We start from the raw sequence: 15,289 nt of genomic DNA, 5'->3' as shown, positions 1-15,289 counted from the left end.
AATGGTCTTGACTCTCCATGTGATTACTAACTCCCCTTGCTTGGTGGTTTTTGGTCTTCTGAAGGTCAGGTTCCAAGGGAACAAAACAACAACTGAATCATCCCTCTCTTCATCAACTTTCTCGTTTGAAAAGAATTAAGGCATAACCCATGTAGGTAGTGGGTAGTATCTGGTTGTCATAGTTTCTCAAGATGGAACCATGGTTGGATCACCTTAGCCTTCATTTCTTTCTCAGTAAGAAAGTAATCAAACCTTAAAATTTTTAGTGGTGGGTGGTGGCTGATCACCTTATCATGATACTCTATAGCATATTAAGGTCCCTGTCAACCACCATAATTTCACATAACCATAGCCCACTTTGGCCTTGAATATAGTTCTATTGGTCCCGACAACTAATATAAACACCAGAAATATGCAAAAATTGCATTACTTCCTGTAAACAATATCTATCAGGTGAGCCATTCAATTATCACATCCCTTAACCATGCAAATCATGAATGAAGCATTGATATATCTATTTCCAATATTCAATATTAGTGAAGGTTTATAAAATAGTAGGTTTATCCTCAGTGAAATCTATACAACTCGACATAGATATGAAATACACGCATTTGTAAAATGGGAAACAAGTAGTTGACAAACCTATAGGATCAATGACCAAAATATAATGAGGAGAAGGAATGGAAAATGACTAAATCTTTGGCCCTTCAATCCTATGTTTATATCCAATAAATATTTATAATTTTTCTTTTGAGTATATGGTTTAAATAGTTGCATTTATATTCATCAATCGAATTTAAAATAATATATATTTTATTGCAATTTTAAAAAGAACTTTATAACATTAAAAAAATAATTTTGAAAAATTGTTGCATTGACTCTAGGGTAATTTGTATGTTCCAATACAATGTATGAATAAAAATAATATATAACTATGACAAATTATAATGAAAAGTTCATTGTTAAGTATACTAGTGCAATAAGATAAATTAAATTGTTGGTAAATGTTGCTAAACATCAAAATACATTTCATATTGCTAAGATTAAAAACAATCATAAAAACGACAAAATTATAACTTTATTTTATATTATTTTATTATTATTAATCAACATGGATCCATCTTAAGCTTGAATTTACCAAGTATTGAGATAAATCAAATATCTTAAGGTGCAAACCTCTTTTAGAGTGCAAAAGAGAAGATTTGCACCTCAAGAGCTTTGATCCCTCTCAACACTTTGATAGTTCTGAACTTAAGATGGATCTATACTTGTTCTTTATATATGTATATGTGTATGTATTTATGCCTAAGTGTCAAATCATTGATGAGCATAAAAAGAATTCCATATATATATATATATATATATATATATATAATTTTATTATTATTATTGTTTTTGAACAAAGCAACATTAAAATGTTCTCTCTCTCTCTCTCTATATATATATAAGATATTGATAATGAAATATTAGTTATTGTAATATGGAGAAATTATATAGAGAGATCATATTGAAAAAGTAAAAGTGTAAGAATTTTCTTTACAATCAATTTCTTTACCTCTCTCTATAAAGTTGCTCTAAAATTATGTTACTTAATATGGAAATATAAATATTATTACAAAAGTAAAATTTGAATTTTTCTACATCCAATCTATTTACATTTATATTTCTATATATAAATTTGATATAAAATTATGTTTAGTGTGGTTGTGTCTTCCGGATTCATCGCAGCTGTTGTTTTAGTGCATCGACGTTTCGAACCAGCCTCTGTGGTTCATCATCAGGATGAGAATTATCCTGATGATGAACCACAGAGGCTGGTTTGAAACGTCGATGCACTAAAACAACAGATGCGATGAATCCGGAAGACACAACCACACTAAACACAAATCGCAGAAGTCTCAAATCCATAATAAAATTATGTTATTTATTATGGAAAATGAAATATTTTATTTATGGTTGACACTAAAATTCCTTTTCTTATTATTATTTCCTTTTTAAATGTCCCTGATGGGGTGATCTTTAATAACCAATGAGTGATAGAGGGCATGATTTCCATGCCAAGGTGGGGACTGGAGCATGGGTTGGCGATCATAGACCAGAGCACCATACATGACACCTGTCTCCTCTGGAGTATTGCGTGACGAATGTATGGATCCTTGGCTAGGGGCCTATTAATTGGGTCTCGTCATTATAAATGTGAACAAATGGTGGAGTATGATATATCATTTTTCCTCATGGATTATCACACAACTGCAAATATGGTTAGGTTCTTGGTGGAACAATTGGCCGATCTCCCGAGCATTCATGACATTCAAATATGTGAGCTTATTGATGAGTGCATGATTTTTGGGAGGTTTGGGATTTTTCGAGAGTGTGACAAACATGACAAATGGCTTCCCGCGACCCTGCAAACCCTGGTAATAGACCTCAAGTGCATGTATTAGCATTTCCAACTTCCCCTTATAACTACATGAGGGTCTCATGCATGCAACATAACTGTTACATTTGTTGGGGTGGTGAAGAGGGCTTCACCAAGTCGAGTGGCTTCTAGTATACTCCTAACCCATACTCCATTTCAATGGAAACATGTTCCTTATGGTTCTTGTCTGGTTATTATGTTTTATGTTGCCGTCACACTCACTGTCCCTTGGACCTCTATTTATTTCTCTAAATATCGTTGGGTGGGTCAATGATTTTCGTTCACTTCCTCCATAGTACAAGATCAAGTCCTTCCTCTGAATTGGTGGCAATTTTGTTGTCCTCGTCATTTCAAGGCTCAGACCTAACATGGATATCCTTTAATTTCCCAGTCTTGGTGTGTGGGGTTTGGTACCCATGTTCATTCTCTATTTGGTTTTTCTAGGGTGAGTTAGCCTCCTACCTTAATAGGCTAAAGTCATCCCATATGGTATTTTATGTGTTTTTCTCATATCCTTGTCTATTTTCTTATAAATTTTGTGGAGGTGTCGAGTTTTTGGGGTACTCTCTTGTTTCAACCAAGGTGGATATCTGGGAGGTCAATTCTCCACCGCTCCTTACAAATATGTGGATGATACCTCTGTAGTAGGGATCCCTGTCTCTCTTACTAATGTTAATCCCTTGCCTAGTTCGTATCTATTTTATGTTCACTTCTCTAGTGTGGATTATTATTGTCCCTATTCTCTTATTGTTCCTCAATAGAGAATGCCAAGTCACAAAGGTGGAATGATAGGTTCATCCTCATCACTTCGACGACTCTTTGGGTGGGAGTCTGTGGTGAATTATTTTGACATTATCCTTCTAGAAATAAGGAGGGATATTCTCCTCTCGAAGTTGAAAGAATTCAGTGAAAGGTATCATTTTTATGATTCAGAGGTTGTTGGAGATCACCTAAAGTGGATCTCGTATCCGGGAAGATCCAAGAAGCGTCGACTTCATTTTATACATTCTATAACTTCACATCAACAAATGGAGTTTGCATGCCATGAAGACATAAAAAATATTCTTTGAAACATCCAGTTCAGTCTTGATGATATTGGGACTAGATTAGCAAGGGTCAAGAAATTTGTAGTCTTCGATTTAGAGACCAAGTCAATAGAGGAGAATGACACCCCTACTGTCATTAATTTCCCATCACTGACTATTACATCTCCAACTACCATCTCTCAACAAACAAACTCTTCGCCCCTCTCTCCGGTGATCATCTTAGATTAGAGTTTTCACTGGGTTCTGTAGTTGTGACACCTACATGAACGTTGCCATGATGGTATGGTGTTTTTAGTGCTATCTTTGTTTTCTCTTCATACCTTCAAAGGTATTTGTTTTGCTACAGTAAGTGCAACCAACTTTTTGCACAAAGTTCAAGGGAATAGCTATTTGTTTTAAGGTCTACTCTGATCATTTTCTATTCATTATCAATAGCCTTGTACTGCTTCAAGCTAATGGTACATATAGCTGATAGATACCGCAATGGTGCTCTCTTCTCATGTTACTTTCTAATCTGTAATTTTGAAAGTTTTGTGTACATCTGGTTGAGGCATTGGCCTCCTCAACAAGTCTTTGGTAAAGTGAACAAGAAATGATATTAATGTAATACTTATTCTTATTAATAGAATTCACTTCCAAGAGCTTACAAAAAAAAACATTTCCTTTTTAAATACCATATGTAAATCTATGTTGAGCATGGAATGAATTCCACATATCCTTCATAGTGGATTGTATATCAATATTATTTTAAATTCCTTGTGTAATCTCCATGTTGAGTTGGACTTTCATATCTCCCTCACACTAAAGTGTAGAAATCAATGCCTATCATGAAATTATAAAATTTTTACTATCAATTACTTTAATTTACATATAATTTTGATGTAATTGTGTTCATGGCATTTTTTAAAGATTCAAATGTTATTCCTATGTATAATATTATAGGGGACTATTCTAGTTTGAAAATTATATTTAAGCCATATAACAATATTCAAAAACATTGAAATTTTACAACCAGGCTCGTTTACCCCATAGTTGCCTAGCTATGCCCCTTAGTCAGGGTTAGTCAAGAGGATTTGAACTCGAATCACTTCGATCATAACACTTCAATTTATACGGCTTTTTAGTCAAGCTACCCCACCATGGGCTTTTTGTTATTAATATTTATGTTGAAGATTGGATTTTTTTTTGTTATTAACATTTTTTAAATGTATTTATTATTTTATTTCCTTTAATGTAATGTTATGTGACAACATCTCTCCCATACTACCTACACAATTATAAAAAAATTAATATATAAATTAACATTGATATATACATATAAAAAAACATATAGCAATATTATTAACCATGGAGATTCAACCTAAGTTTCCCATGGAAATTAATAACCTATAAATAGGATTTGTTACAGTACCATGTGTTAATACCATGGCTTACTAATACCACATGCCAAAAAATACATAACTCATGTTTATATTACATTTTTCTCTAATTAATCAACTTAATTAAAAGGGAATAAATTGCATAACTACTTTTGAGATAAATCTCAACCTTTGATATGTGACTCTACTAAGAATATTCTAGAATATTTTCTGGAATTCCCTACTCTCTACTTAATGATTATTGATAATTAAATTAAAATATTAAAACCCATGAGGTGTAGACCAATTGGTTTGCATAGAGTTTAGTACCCCCTAGGTTTGAGGTTCAAAGGTCACGGGGAGTTGTTGATGATGGAAACTACTTTGAGGGAATTAAAAATATCCCAAAGGACTCCAAGGGGAATCCAAACTTGACCAATTGATGCTGATGTGTGGTATAGGTCAAGTGGTTGTGGTTTCTCAAGCCAAAGGTTAACAACACAATGTAGCCAATGGAATGCACACTGGAAACAACAATGATATTGGAAAATAACATGACAAGTACCATGGAATGCATCGTAGTGGTATGAACAACATAATTGATGTAAATTTATATATAAAGGAAGAATAAAGCCATCTTGTTTCATTATTTATGGAATAAAAAATCATTTCGCAATACAATTATTTGCCATGAATGATTTCAAAGCTAATCCAACAAATATATTATATTAGTCCATGCCCATCTTATGTTCTGGTATCTAGGTTCCTAATATTTGATACATAGCTAATATCAAATCCATGACTAAGCATATAGCCATGTCTTATAGAGAAACATAGATTGTATATTTAAGACATGGAACCAAGAATCTATTGAAATGTCAGAGGGAGATGGTGTATAGTAGAAAAAACCTTGAGAATGAGGTGAAATCATCTGGTTCTAATTGTTATTGTAGAATATATTCTAAAAATTTGATTACACTCTTTAATCTGTTCATCAATTGAAATTAAACTATGTGTTTCAATCCATTAACGGTAAATATTTGGACTATCAGGACTTCGAAGTTTGGATTAAAGATGGTGTTAAAATCCCTCTCTGAATTTCATATATATGGCACAATATGATGAGACAAAGGCATTGTCTATTTGTGGGTATTTTCCGGGAGGTCGGTAATGGCAGTAGGATCGAGGTTGGGCTGGAAACTTTAGGTGGTTTCCAAGGGGTACATATGCTATTTGTTCCTCTCCTTCAACACTTGCACAATCGAGGTATTTATCTTCTATCTCATACTGTTTCTTTTTGAGCTCATTCTCCATATCTATAGACTTGGCTCCGAGCAGAAGACATTGATCTATCTGGTCTTTTGGCCACCGAGTGGAATCTTTATATTAGATAGATTGAGGCTGCAGACATTTTTATTTTAGATAAGATAGATAAGGTGAGATGGGTTGGGCAAGTTCACAAGAACCAGATTACGACCAATGACATTTATAGATCCATTTCCATACCAACTAATCCTACTATGGAGCTATCCTGGTATCACAAATATTAGAAATGGAACTTCCCATTGAAGCTCAAATGTTTCAGATGGTTGGTATTGAATGACAAAGTACTCACTTAGAAGAATTTAATTCGCAGAGGTTTCATTGGTCCTAATATCTGCATGTTGTGCAAGCAAAATTTTGAAGATGTTGAACATCTCTTCTTGAACTGTTTGGTTTCCACAAAAATTTGGTTTTCGGTCCTCAATGTATTTTAAATTGTCAAGGATTGAAAGCATATTTCATTGTTGGCATGTTTTAAGCATTGGTTTCAGTCACAAGTCTTTGGCAGTCTTTCTTTTTTCATCATTTGGGGCATATGGTGCTGCATGAATCTTATCATTTTTGAAGCCAAAACTGATATTAGATAATCTATCATGGGGATTGTTTCTTATTTTTTCTGAGACAGAACCCATGAAGCATATTAAAAAATCTAGACAATTCATTTTGCAGGACATCTGGAATGAGTATCCGGTGGGATTCTTCGATGGGGCATGTAAATCTGGACTATGCGGATGTGGTGTACTCATTGCTATTGAACCTGACAAGTATTATCACTTTTGGTGGGAGGGTGGTTCCGGTTCCAACAACAGAGCAGAAATCATCGCATTATGGGGGCTGCTATTCACTGCTAGTTGGCTCAACATTTCCAATCTGCATATTTTCGGGGACTCTAAAGGATGCATTGATTGGATAAAGGGATTTTCATGTTTCCAACCTCATGTTCTGACCTATTTGATGAAGCGTATTCGTAACGTGATAAGAAAATTTCAGCTCATTGATTTTAATCATATATACAACGAGCAAGGCCTAATCCCTGACTTACTCTCCAAAAGAGGAATTTGAGCATCCCCTGGAGTCATACATTATGCTATATACAACCGAGACTCCAGATTTGACTTTGGCACTATTCATACCTCTTAGATAGGACTAGTATAAGATACTTGCTTTATTTCTACTTTGTCTTTTTGTAACTAAGCTCTTCTGAACATTGGATGAACTTTTAGTGGATGATAGCATAACAATCATTTTTTTTTTTTGGGTTTTTGTTGTTGTTAAGTTTGGTATTATATCGTGGGACAGAGCTATGTAATTGTACTTTCTTTACTAACATTAAAGAAGACATTTTTTTTGACTAAAAAAAAATTCCATCGAAACAAGCCATTTCATGAAATTGCATAACGTGGATTCCGATTCTCTCTTTAACCATGAATCTACTTTAATTTGTATAGAGATTTAATTTTGAAATAAGTTTGGAGGTTGACGAAAAACAAATGTATACGCGTTTTTAATTTAAATGATTAAAAAATGGGAAAGGAAGTAGGATATACAAATCCTAGACTTGATGGGTAGTTTAGTTGGTTGAATCCCAAGACTTAGGTCCTCCGAGTTTGATACTCCTTGAGTCCATCAGAATCAAACTATAATAGTTTTTTTGGGTAGGTAAGCACCCATGGGGGATTTGAACCAGTGACCTATCGCAAGGAGTGCCTTAACAATGCACCCATTCACCGTCAATCCAAGGCCCCATGGGTTGAATCACACTCCAATAGTTAAATCCACTCAACAAACATATTAGAACTCAGTTTGCCCTGATATTTAATTATTCACTCTTGCCCACTAACTCAATGAATCTAACTGGTCTTCTGAAATAGAGGTCCATGTCGAGGAACACACGAAGGAGACCCATGTCAGAGAACTCCCTTGACGTAAAAGCTAACATGTGCAAATGTTGACGTGGCTAAGAAATGACAAATGTCTAATATTCCAAAGTTAATTTTGTTTACATGTGTGTTTATTTTAAAATAAGGTTTTTGAATTTTAATTTAATAATTAATAATTATTGGGTGGGTGGATGGTTAGGATTTAAGTTCTAAATTTTTTACATTAGTGACATATTAAAGATTGAGATTTATCTTCAAAATAGTTATGTGTTTTCTGCCTTTTAATTAAATTAATTAGTTGAAAAAAATGTCATATGAACAAGTGATACATGAAAGGAGTTATGGTTTTTGTCTATGTAATATACATAAGCCATTGTATTGGCTCACGATATTGTAACAAAGTGTATTTACAAGTTAAGACTATCTAGGATAAGTTGCTGCGAATCTCCATCATTAATTTGTTTTCACCCTTTTTTAGTGTCTATATGTTTAATTCATATATTAATTATTTTAAGAATATAAGTAATAATAAACTAATCTTTAATTTAGTTAAAAATTTATGATTATTTTAATCTCAACAATGTGAGATATATCAAGAAGTATGTGTCTTGATGCTTATCATAATTGATCTCTATTAGTATTTATAACTATTTAATCTATATAATTGCCCTAACAAATATATGACAATAAAAAAAATAATATAAAATTTAAAGTAAATAAAGAGAAAATTCATAATGTAAAAAATTCCATTTTTTTTGAAAATTTATATATATATATATATATATATATATAAGAGATTATTAACGTTTATAATATTAAGATTAATATTTTAATACAATACCCTTACATATTTTTTTTGATGTTTTAAAACTACATCTTATTTTTTTTTCCCTTGGAAAAAAGTCATAATTTCTAGTAATATATAAGAAATTACATTTTGTAGATGCTAGTGCATATGCAGATGGAGGCAGAGTTGCCTATCAAGTTCAAAAATAGACAAAAATGTTCAGTTATGTATCTCCACGCAGGGAGTCTTGATGACAGTTCACACTGTTCCTGTGCCAACTCTCTTATAGAGAGAAAATTAAATCAAAATTTGTATTCTGTCTCTTCTCAGAGAGAGAATCTAAGTATCAAAATAGGTACCATATGTCCTTTAAAACTACATCTTATGTATCAACTATATTTCAAATATTAATTTCATATAATTGCAATAAGATTAACTTAATAATATATATATATATATATATATATATATAGATATATATATATATATATATATATATATATATATATATATATATATATATATATATATATATATATATATACATATTTTTTTTTTCTTTATTTGAGTCTTGAGATGGCAAGCACACCTAACCACTAATTTGAGTTGTCATTTGGCTTGGGCCACACAACCTTTAGCATGGATGAATTTTTGGCATGGAGTTTCGAACTCGTAACTTTTATACAAGAAAGTGCCTTAACAAAACACCTTATCACCATCACCATTTTTTCTACCCCATATAGACAATATATTAAAACATTTTAATAAAAATATATATATGTATGTATGTATACATACATACATACATACATACATACATACATACATACATACATATATATATATATATATATAAAAAACTTATTTTAATATTTTGATCACTTAAATTATATGTATATATATATTTTTTGTAAATCGACCATTTGTATTAATTCTTGATAAGTTTACATAGTGAAATGCTCATTTTAAAAAGTGCAAAGACCTCAATCCTAGTGGATTTGTTGGCCATCAAGCAAAAACAAAAAGACAATGATCACAACATCAAAAAAATATGAGACCACATATCAGTGGTCAGATGGCCCAAAACTGAGAAAAAAACAAAATACAACCCACTTGCATCATTACCCATTCAAATTGTTTGGATCCTGAGCATCATTGTCACCCTCAATGTGGCGATGGAATGCATCATGAACATGAGATTCCATGTGTGCCATGCGGCCCTCGAAGCTCTCCATTCAGTCTTGGAGCCTCTTTTTCCCTCTACAGAGGGAGTCCTATTGATCAAGGATGTGCCATTGGTTATGTTGAATGTCATTCAGAAAGATGTTGACATTGTTTCTGTCATTGTGCCTATCATGTGTCAGTTGATCAATCGTCATTTGCACCTGACAGATTTGAGCTTCTAGGGAATCAAATAGGGGTGGAAAATGGCAGTAGGATCGACAGGATAAACAATTTGAGGCCTTGTGCCTTGCCCCCTAAGGCCCCCACCGCACCGAGGCCTATCTCTTTGTCGCTGCATCTATAGTCTGTTTAGATATCCTCACAACCCCAATAATTTTGCCAGAAAATAGCTACACTGCCCACTCTTCAACCATGCTCACACACCCATGCCCTCAATGGAATAATTTGTGTCTCCCCACATAGTCATTGCGAGGCAGTCATAGCCCTAAGATACCCCACACCCACTCCCGAAATCGACATAGGATTCTACACCCATCACCCAACTAGCTGGAGTTGAGAAGTCCCAATTTCCACCCCCAAAAGACTAAGACACACCACAAACAAATATTCCCCAATTAAGAGCTCTATAGAGATTTAGCACCATATCTCGAAGAAGATTAGCTTCTCTAGTTGGCCTCCGACCCTCCTACTCTGTCTCCTCTTACCCCTGGAAGCCAAAAAGGTCACTAGCCTTTGACTCCCCGTTGATCTATATATACTATGGGCCTTCCAGCCACAAATGCTCAAGTAGAAGAGTTGAGACGACTGCAGAGCCACCAATAGAAGACAAAGGGTGTAACACCTCTCCGTTGTATGTAACACTCTGTTGCTATCATGCCAGACCTAAGCTAAGACTGAGATGTAACAGAAAATCTAGGTCTGAGGTGTAACAATGAAAGTAAATACTTTGTTATTAAATAAATAAAGATAATTTAATCACTTGGAAAACGAGACACCAAGAGATGAGATTATTTCCAAATGAAATCCCATTGGTGAATGGGAATGGATAATTCTTTCATGATAAGACTTCTAGAACCAATTCTAGATAAGCATAATGGGTTGGGGAATAAATATCCATTAAGTTACTTAGCTGGAGAAAGATGCTAAGTTTAAGAAAATCATAAAATCCTTGCGGAGGAGAAAGGAAAGCTTTTATGAGGAAAATCCACGTGGGAGAGAAAGACGAGCTTTTCTAGGAAAAGCCTAGGAAAATGGATAAAAAGGTCCATAAAAGCGGGACAACACTAAAGGAAAGCATATCATGAAATAGGATATTAAATATCCATTAAAGAGATCAACAAGGGGCTAGTTGATCCATGGCAAGAACTCTTGGCTCGGGGATGAACTGGAGGAAGTTGGTTCTAGGTTGGGTGGCGGTGTTCGATTTTCTAAGTAACATTTTTTCAGTTACTTTGATCTGATTCAATTACATGGGATGTACTGTATGTTTTCTCCTCACTCTTTATGTTTTCGAATCTCTGAGCATATGTGAATAGTTGCGTGTGTTATCTTGTTTATGAGAATGATTGAATACTTATGCATGTGACCAATATTGAATATAAATTAAATCAAAGTGTAAATTTAGTGATGGGAGCATAATAGGTGGTTATTAATATTAGGTCAAGGAGCTATGTGGCTAATATTAATATTGGGTCAAGGAGGTATGTGACCAATGGTATCAAAGCTCTAAGTTCAAATATTGTGGCCTATGGGCCAACCCACCTCTGTAAGCTAGTATGAATGAGTTGTAGGTCCTAAACTAGGTCCTAAAAAAGTAAGAGGTTTCAATGAAGGGTCCAGTCATAAAATTGCTCCAATGAGTTCTAGAGTAGTGTCCTAAGGCATTAGAATCCATAAAGGTTGAAGCTAAACTTTAAAATTATTTGTCGGAGGACGACTTTCAAACCAATGATAAATTTGCACTGAGTTTTCTTGATTTATGGATTTTGAAATAACCATATATTTCTTGAAAAGCATGTAGCTATTAATGTTTCCAATTGCACAAAGGGGTCACTTAAAAATAGAAGTAGTCTGAAACCTGATTAAGATCACTATATGTTGAAGAAACAAGGGTAGAATCAATTTACATGCCTATGTTGAGTTTTCCCAAGCAATATTTATATATTCCAATGAAAATTTTGTTCTTATAATTGCTAATAATTTTGTAGTTGTAAAGAATGCATGGTGATAAAATATATTGTGGATTTCTGTCCTAGAGTTGTAAGTAAGTATTACAACTCTGTTTCGATGATCTAATTATTACATTAGATAAATACATCATAATTGTGAAGTAGGTATGAAGAAAGCAACACGTAAGGGACCGAGTCACGGGTTATCTATCCTCTATCTCAAATTAGAATGGCCACATTTTCATATAATCAAAATGTGTCTCTCCAATTTGTTAGAAATTTTCAATGAAAAAGAGAGACTCAGAGACAAAGACTGACGAGGAAGTATTATTGTGCATGCGAAAGAAAAATTATTATCACCAAAAAAATATTTATGTGTTATCAATACAATTTTATAATTATGATATGGAGATAGTTATTATCTCTTTCTTTAATACAAGGGTTTATATATATAGGGATATAACTTGTAATATATATAAGTCATAATTTTGTTAAAGAAGAAGAAGAAGCTTGTTTGATGAAAACAAATCGAAGAGTCCCTATCAATTCTTTTAAAATGAAGCATTCAGATACCGAAATTGATGCAAGCAATTTTGAAAATACTGTTGAAGTAGGTTATATGCAAGCAACTAAGTATCAAGAATTGTTCATAACATTCTTGTAGGTCTCCCTTATACTAATGGTAAAGGTGAATCCAAGATTCGACAATCTTGAAATATTATGGTTGTAATATACATTATGTTGATAATATATACTGGATGAGTGAAGTCCTTTATTATGGAGAGTTGAAACCAAATATCAGTGTGTCGAATATACTATAGATAACCACTGTGGTTTCTCTTGGCCGTGTATACGATGTGATGCAGAGTGTGACAAGTTCTGGCTCTATGTAGTATGTTGGAAATCTAACAATGAATTGACTTAAAAGTCTTCTCCCTCTACAGTGACTATTGGTAGAATTAAAGCATGACATCACTTTCCGATATGATTAACTGAGAAAATTCCATTAAGGACAGTTGGTTTCCTTTTTCGATCCGCCAAGTCAATTTTTTTTGCATGCCTTATCCACAGAGTGGGAGGTGTGTGGGTGTAATGACTTATCGAGTTGTACATATGTACATACACATTATGGAAACAAATAATTTGTTGCGGAATCTTCTACTCTGCAAAAGCATTCGGTGGATAATGATTATCCTCATGATCATGGTTATCCTTAGTTTGGATAGTGTTTATCCTTACTTACACGTTAATCTCATCTTCCCCTTACATGTGTACGTGGTTTCTGCTTGATCGTCTTGATCGATTAGTAGTTCTTCGATATAAATACTCCTCATACCCATTCGTTGGTATCAAGTTTCATCCTCTTCTGTGCTGGAACCATATTGAAGGTATTTTGCTTTATATTTCCTTTGAATTATTCAATAGAGGGAGAAATCATGAGGTGCTTTAGTGGTTAGTAAGGGAGGCCGAGAAAAGTCCCCGAGCCCGTCGTTGCAAAAATTACAAGCTCGAAAGAGTAGAGTTGTGCATTGTAGAAGATCTGGTGCTGTAGCGGGCGACCTGAGACAGGTGTGGAGCTTCACAATCCAAATGATGCTTGACGGAGCAGCTGGCTATGCTCACAGTGAGGCACCTAGGAAATAATCGAGTCGCTAACTCGTTCACTTTTATGTGCATGGATCTCCCTATTATAGGCATCCAAAAACCATCATAGGTTCCTATGTAAATAAATTCGATTTCTTGAGTGATTAAGGGGGAAGACTTAAGATCAACATAACTGCGCGAGGGTTCGAATCCTACAATTGACATTTTTGAAGGGCGAGGTTTTTAGGAAAACTGGTTATTCGACTAAATAAGAGGTATTTTCTTACAAGTCATAATTTCAATGATTTTTGTTGGTTTGTAACTGACCGAAACCAGTAAAGTTAAGGGTGCAATAATTAGGTTATGAGCTATTTGTTTTAATACATAACACATCCCATAAGAACATGAATACCCTTTGTTATTCTCCTCGGAGTTGTTGATTTACATTATGCTTTGAAGGTTCTAGATTTTCATACGAGGAGTGTTATGGAGGGATGATAATAGTATATGGCTCACTTGTGTGCTTATGATGAGCTCATGGTATTTGTAACCAACATGAATAACAGATGGTTCCCAAGGCACCCCACTGCGGTCTTATGCAAGGGGAAGCTACCCTTGGAAACAGGGGAAGATGATGGACACCTCTAGTCCAACAAAGTTAAACTGATAATTGAAGAACATATTTTAGAATGGAGTCATAGGCCTTTCCCGGTTAGTCATGACATGAGAAGGGTAATTTTGCAGAAATTTCATGGTTGACTTGCTATCTTGACTTGACCGATCCGGGGTATGCTCACAAATGTTTGACATTTTTTTAGTTGTTCAAAGGAATTTTTTAAATGTTTTGTGTCTCACAATCTGAAATTTGATTGAAGTCAGGATTGCAAGCTGAATTCGTGGTGAAGAGCCTCCATGCGAAGCCTTCAATTAATGCTTGGATGGATTTGGTCGGGATGGCAACACTGCCGAATGAATGACATAGTGTTTTTAGCATCATGGTAATATTTTCACTCCCTGATATTGCAGGTCAAAATTCCAGAGATACGATGGTGCATTGCTTGTTTTTTTTATAAGCCACCTATGACAACATTCTAAGAGTTTACTCTTTAAACACACTTCATATTAAAAAGTTTGGATTTAATATTTTCCCTTGATATTGAATTTCTCAAGTCTAAATATTTTATTTCATACACCATGGTGGATAGCTATAATAGCATCGTGGAGAGGAGAAACCCTAAAAGGTGATACTGAAACAAGTAATTATGCAATGTTGTTATATAACATAGAACCTTGCAGTTTTGTGGTGGAATAGAGAGTAATACAAAGAAATGACAACCATTAACATGTTGATTAATTTCAATAAGTAGAAATGGCCAAATTGGTTACTGTTTTATTTTGCCTACTTATTGAGTGTGGGTTAATGAAAATTAAATTTTTATTTCATTATATGTTCTCCAAAACTTAAGTTATTGTTGAATGCTCTTGGGAGGGCACAAAGACTCTATACCATGATTTAAAAGTGGTTTAAAATACTTACAC

At 33.9% G+C, this 15,289-nt stretch overlaps 1 long non-coding RNA gene across 1 annotated transcript; it reads left to right on the top strand.

Moving 5' to 3' along the window:
- The first annotated feature begins 13,533 nt into the window (after positions 1-13,533).
- Positions 13,534-14,898, top strand: LOC149196929 (uncharacterized). Its single transcript, XR_016254159.1, has 2 exons — positions 13,534-14,025; positions 14,630-14,898. It is a non-coding gene; the product is annotated as an uncharacterized LOC149196929 (long non-coding RNA).
- Positions 14,899-15,289: the final 391 nt, after the last annotated feature.

This window comes from Pinus tabuliformis, chromosome 2_2, assembly GCF_031772625.1.
Source record: "Pinus tabuliformis cultivar Carrire ecotype Pingquan chromosome 2_2, CPIR1, whole genome shotgun sequence".
NCBI lineage: Eukaryota > Viridiplantae > Streptophyta > Pinopsida > Pinales > Pinaceae > Pinus > Pinus tabuliformis.
This window is presented reverse-complemented; position numbering and strand designations above follow the sequence as displayed.